At 39.0% G+C, this 6,896-nt stretch overlaps 1 protein-coding gene across 1 annotated transcript in view; it reads right to left on the reverse strand.

Annotated features, from left to right (window-relative positions):
• Positions 1 to 619: 619 nt before the first annotated feature.
• Positions 620 to 6,896, reverse strand: part of LOC140171418 (fucolectin-like) — a 22,562-nt gene continuing 16,285 nt past the window's right edge. Inside the window, exons 6-7 of the mRNA XM_072194676.1 lie at positions 2,738 to 2,950; positions 620 to 886 (exon numbers count right to left, since the gene is read on the reverse strand). The gene's annotated coding sequence lies outside the window, so the exon portion shown is untranslated. The remainder of the gene's footprint in view (positions 887 to 2,737; positions 2,951 to 6,896) is intronic.

The raw sequence follows: 6,896 nt of genomic DNA on the forward strand, positions 1-6,896 counted from the left end.
AGTACAGCTCCTGTGCGTGTATAGCAGCAAGTCAGTGCAGATGGTATAAATATAAGAAAATGTTTAGGGTTAAGATCAGGTGAATAATACAACAAATGAGCATGAAACTTCACATTTATGTTCAGAAAGGTGTCTATTTAACATGATTCGAAAGGTGTTTGGAAATTCCAAAGGGAAGCTGGTGATTTAATTTTTAACTCGAGATCTACTTGTCCGTTTTTTTTTCTTTTTACAGAGGGTATGATAGAGGTAATAACAACAACTCTGCCAAATTACAGCTCAGTGGGTCAAGGTGTTCACCTGATCTTTTTCATCTGAATATTTTGTGCCATTCTGAGCAGTGCTGCACTGGGCCACTGGCAATTTAGCGCACTGTGGCGATGGACCAATTTTGACTCACACTTACAGAAAAACCAAATAAGTTATGATGCTGTAATTTGCAGGATAGTTACAAAACATAATTGGCATTAACATCTCCAATTTTTACAGAAAAATTATGAAAAATAAAAGAATGAGCTCAATTTAGAAATGTCTGTGCAAGCAGTGCACAGTTGAGCTCCCTGCATGTCTATGGGAGTGTTCTAATCAAGTTGATGGTTCATTGGTCATCCCTAGTATAACACTTTCTGACTATTATATGATGAAGCTTTTTAAAACTTCATGCGGTTAAAACCACATGCACCCGGGCACATGCAGCATCCAATATAGCAGCCTGTATTAACATGCAGACATTACATGACGATGGGAGTATTTGCCTCTGCTGGTTTGTACTAAAAAAGAATTGTTCTATGTGTTATGAATCCAATGTGTCGAATCACATGTTACTCATTGTCAGTCTCAAGCTCACGCTTCAACCAGTTCAATAAAAGGGTTTCCTCAGACATCCCTGTTAAAACAGATAAGATATAATATATAATTATTAATCAGAAGGACAACGTCGTTGGGCATAAAAAAATAAACTTATGTACTTGTGGCCCTTTAACATGTTTAAAAGTAAACTACCAAAAAAGCATGAAAAAATTCTAATTTTCGCTCGCTACGCTCGCAAATTGGACTTTTGAGGTCAAAAAAGGGGACTTTTTGGACCTTCGGCATTTTTTATACCACAGATCACGTAGGCCTACCTATCGTTATCCCCGAGCATTATCCATAGGGGACCAAACATGTCGCATGGGGGGAAATGGGAGATCACACAAAAACAGCCAGATTTTCTAAAATAACGACAAAATCTGTTAAAACAGGCTGCTGAATTCTGCAAAATTGTGAAAAATGAGGAGAAATGCTGCTAAATATGTGTGATTTACCATTTTCCCCCATGCGACATGGGGCCTAAAAATTGAAATCCTTCAAATCCTACAAAAGAAGAACTGTTGGGCTATTCCATTTGAATTCCATACTCCCCACCCGGCAAGACATCTTCCACACAGGGAGTGTGAATATCAAATGGAGTTGCCTGAATGGGTGACTACATTTGATATCTACACTCCTGTGTGCAAGATGACGTCATGACCTCCATCTAGAGGGTGTAAGGATTTTAACTGGAACAGCCCATTGGCTGTATTTCACACATCGGACATATAAAAATATACATGCAGGTATAGGCTGGCAAATCACAGTGTAAGCACATTGTGTACTTTGGAGCTGTGGAGCAAATTTGATTTAAATTTCCCTTTTTTATTTCGAAGTCCGCAAGTAATATGTGCGTTCTCGTTAAGAAACTTTAATCCGGAATCAATTCTATTTTTTTTTGACGCCAGAGGAAAAGCACTTGGAATTCCAGAAAATGCATGTGAAGTTTTAATTTTACATTGAACCCTATGCAAAATTGAGCTATATCCTAGACATTTGCTGCCTTGAGATTCCAGTGGTTGAAAATATGAGCGATTTCGAACGCTGCGGATTTTTTTTTTTAGGCGAGTGATTTCAAATGTAAAATCATGATCTGGAACAGGCCCCATGTCGCATGGGGAAAATGGGAGATCACACAAAAACAGCCAGATTTTCTAAAATAACGACAAAATCTGTTAAAACAGGCTGCTGAATTCTGCAAAATTGTGAAAAATGAGGAGAAATGCTGCTATATATGTGTGATTTACCATTTCCCCCCATGCGACATGGGCCTACTAATGGGTGCCACTGTGACACGCTCACACCAGTGGTTTAATACTCGCCGCTGTCGCGGCTGCCACTCTACCGCGCCTTCGGCACTCCGGCTCCGCGGCCGCTTGAATGCCCGGACGATTCGCTGCGTGACCAGGGCCGTTCTTATGCTGGTTTCATACTACCCTGCCGCTTGCCGCTGAGCGGCGTGGCGCACGCGCATTGCAGACAAACGGACACAATAAAGGCTTGCCATTGGTTGAAACGCCCTGCCGCTTGCCGCAGCGGCAAGCGGCAGGAAAGTATGCTGAAGGCTTTAGGGATTTTGCCGCCCTAGGCAAAGCCTCTCTCCCTGCCGGCCGCCAAACCAAAGCATACCAAAAAAGTGTTAAGGGGGGGGGGGTTACCCCCTTGATAACACATCAGTTTTGACCTATTTGTATAGGCCTACTGCCCATTTTTTTCTTTTTATCGCCCTCATTTTTTCTTCCCTTTTTTTCTCCGTTCCCGTTTATTCTTTTTTTCGCCCTTTTTTTTTGGCGCCCCTTACCTGGCCTAACGGTCGGAACGGCACTGTGCGTGACACCACTGGACCAAAACAAAAAGGGCAACCTTTGTGAACAAAAAATGTACTTACTTTTGTCGTATCTACTGCACGAGATTGCCTGGACTTCACAGAGTGTCAGAATACCTGATCCTGGTAATTCAACACTGATGTATTGTCCATTCTTATAGCATGCGATTTCGATACGCTCGTCGGGAGAGGCAGGCACTGGAGTCATACACGCTGGGTTCTGTCCGTATTCTGGGTTGGATCCTACTCGTACTATGGCCCCTGCAAGTCGCTCCGCTGCAAAAGGTGAAAATAAAATTAGAATACTCGGGATTACACCACATTTCGCCATACTGCATTCTAGAAACGCTTGCTGTTAGAATAAGAAAAATTTTAATGCTAAATTATTGCACATTCTAGGGAAGCGTGGTTACCGTTTTGAAATAACCGAGTGAGAGGGTTTTCAAGAAAATATTTTTCCTGTCAAAACTGAAGCATCCCCTCTGTATAAACGAAAATATGAATAGGGGGCCTATTAACTGCACATCATATATAACGATTCGTGATACCCAATTGTGGCACATTTGATGTCGTTTATGAGGCAGAGAATTTTATTTCAATTTTATATACGCCAAAATATTTTTTAATTGAGCAAGAATAAGGATAGAAAAAACGTTGAAAATTCTATGTATAAATAACATTAGACCCGGCAAAAGATTACTGTTTCGTTTTTATGGTAATCTAATCTTTTATTTCCTGAAAAAAACATTTGGGGTCTAAAATGGATTTTTTATGTAATTGATAAAAACATCGAACGTGTATACAAGAAAAATGGTAGGTTCCTCTATAGTATTTTACTGACCATGGAAATGTACTGACACACATTTTTTATGCAAAGTTGGGACTATAGTCGTGATAAACTTTTACCGGAAACCGCTTCACTGGCGGATTTAGTGGTATGAACCCTTGAAGAGGCTAAAACATCGTTTTTAGTCTTGAAAATGATTTTGTTATCTTTTTCACTACATTTTGAATTAATTGTAAGAAATTTTGGGTTATTTTCTTTCACTCTTTAGACAGGATGTCGATTTCAAGCACACGCATGATAGCCGACAATTGCCATTTTTCGTCATTTTGATGCACATGAATGCACAAGGGTTGCTGATTTGCTATTTTCATGAAGATATTAATTGATGTTAAGAGTAAACGTTCTTTGAACATCTATTACAAGTGCATAACTTCAAAATTAAAACATTCTCAGTACCTGCAGAATATTTAAAAAGACAAGAAATGTCAATCAAGTAGGCCTACCCCCTCCAGCGTCACTTTTAACCCGTTTTGTCCAAAAAGCAAATGTAATGAATGGCTATTTGAAATTAAATATTAATATAAATTAAACTTTGAATGTTATAACAATTTAAAATACTGGACAGTGGTATAAATAAAGCAAACTAGAAACTTAAACATCTTAAATCTAATTTTTTATGTAATTTTATTAAAATTGAAGGCCAAAACTTGAGTTTAAATGACAAAAAAATTGGTTAAAAAATAACAATGAAATTGAAAAACTTCTTTGTAATTTAAACACCAATAAACAATGTTTTCATTATTTTGAAACTCTTCTTTATTCATATCAAAAGGTTTCAAACTTCTACCAAAATCGGAACTTTTATTAAATTGGAAATAAAAGTAAGCCTATTCGCGGCAAACGCACGTACAGCGAAAAAACATGGCGGCGTCCATGCACGCGCTTGTTGATGTCCTTTCTCATTTCTTCGCGTGCATTTTAAATAGATAAAGACGCGCGGAAAACGCATGGAATTGCTCCTTAAAGGGTACATGCCACAAAATAGCTTGCCATAGACTTTACGTGCAAAATAGGGGTCACGTTTTAGGCTATACGTCGAGTTACGTCTTACTTTGAAATATATATTTGATATCATCTTAATCAGAACAAAATTCTGCTTAACATATCTGAAAATGACACCATATTTTAGGTCTACTTTTTGAGAAAAATAGCGCTATATAAAAAGACCCGATTTTCCCGTGTTTACGTCCGACTGCTAACCGCGTTTTGACCTCGTGTGTTCATGCGCTCATCATCGTAAACATCACTCAAATTTTCGCGTTTTCTGTTCAAATTAGTAGAGATCACATTCACAAGTTCTAGCAAAACACGATTTGCAACACTAAAATTGTTAATATTGTACCGATTTTGCAAATTTTTTATGCAAAGTTGGGACTATAGTCGTGATAAACTTTTACCGGAAACCGCTTCACTGGCGGATTTAGTGGTATGAACCCTTAAGCCCAATGGGACAAAGTTTGAAATTCAAAAATAATTTGCAGCAATGATTTGTGGGTAAACATTGCAGTGTTCCCTGTTCACAGGTGTTGTGATATTTCTGACAGCTTATACAGGTGAACTTCTTTTTATGCACTTGACTGCTTCATGTTATCCACTTGAGGCAATCATGTGAATTTCCCCCATAGATGACCTTTGACCTCGAGGGGGCCCTTCGAAAACCTATCCATATCCGAAATATCGGATCGAAGCGTCACACCCGGGCGTCACAGCGCGGCGAAACCCATAACCGGGCAGACAGACAACCACCCAGACACTCTCCTCGCACACAAACACAGACTTCGCTCATTATTTTAGTTTAGTAGATGAGTGGAAGAAAGGATAATAGGTCAAATTAAGAAAAATTCTTGGTATACAATTAAGAAAAAAGTCTTGGTATGACTTGTACATACTGCAGTTAATGTCCGTTTTCCTATACACAATCTACACAGTGCTCTCACTCATTGACGCGTGACCTCTACAAATAGTGTATGTTAGAAGTATAGGCAATTGCCTAGTTAACGTCACTGTGTGAAAAATAACCGGCCAATATTTAAAGTACTCTTCTGAAATTCTAGAAAATATAGTTTTGAAACATGTCCTAAATTTTTAGCTAATTTAGATGTTTGGAAATATTCTCACTTTGGTGTTTTAGTGTATGTTATAGGTAATAGGATATTGCCTTGTTAACGTCACTGTGTGAAAAATAACCGGCCAATATTTAAAGTACTCTTCTGAAATTCTAGAAAATATAGTTTTGTAACATGTCCTAAATTTTTAGCTAATTTAGGTGTTTGGAAATATTCGCACTTTGGTGTTTTAGGATGGATATGTAAACGACAGATAACACCAAAAAATATGAAGAAATTATTTCCAAACCGTGTTACGGACCACAGCCATTATGTTTCTCATTTTCAAGAATGCTGGTTAACAATATGCACACTACTGTCTCATTTCGTGAACAAAGGCCCACTCAGTATTGTTACCTTTGCGTTCGCTTTATAATCGTTCACCCAACTGAAACTATAATACCAGCTCATTGCTCATTGCACAGGTAAAACAGAAACATGTGTAGTACTAGTAGTAGCTTGTAGTGTGGATTTAACCAGAGAAGATTCTGATGTAGCATAGTTGAGCTGCTTTCAATGAGTGTTATCTTAGTTTAATAGCTTTTAATGGGTTTAAGTCCTGCAAAGGTCGTGGTGAATTCTACTGTAGACATGACTGCATCATGACTAACCTCCCTGGTTTTCTTTTACATTATTATTGAGATATGGTACAGCTCGTACGTCACGTGTCGCCTGTCCTATACATTAGCGGCATACGCACAGTGGGTATGATAGGCCTAAGATAGGCCCACTACGAGGCGGGGTGGGGGGCCCACTTCGAGGCGGGGGTACTCATTTAATGGGGGTACGGTATAGGTATGTGCCGCTGATATGTGTAGCATTTTCAAGCTGTTTCACTTCCAACTATAACAATGGGTCGGGGCGATGAGTTGTTAATACGATGTCACAACATGAAAGTTGAGTATAGACGAATCCAACGAGCCAAGTCATGGTCAGGATTTGGTCGGCCATCTTTGGGTCCCCGCAACACCAAAAAGCCGCTTAAAAATCGATGTTAGATTCTTTTGTGTTGTAAACTGTCATCATTCTTTTGTCTACGTGTAACAAGGGTGATAGAATGCAGTTTAAAATACCCTCCACGGCCGCATTATTTCACATTTTAGGTGAGATAAAGCCGACGGGGACCCAACTTTGGCAGCCATTGAGGTATAGGAATGCGTGAAATTGGATTCGTCTATACAATGTTTTTTTCATGGGCTATTATTGATTTTTATCCACTGCAGTGGCACATCTTTACCCCGTTCTGGATCAAATACTCACCCCCCCCTCA

The sequence above is a fragment of the Amphiura filiformis genome, chromosome 15 (genome assembly GCF_039555335.1).
Source record: "Amphiura filiformis chromosome 15, Afil_fr2py, whole genome shotgun sequence".
NCBI classification, from domain to species: Eukaryota; Metazoa; Echinodermata; class Ophiuroidea; order Amphilepidida; family Amphiuridae; genus Amphiura; species Amphiura filiformis.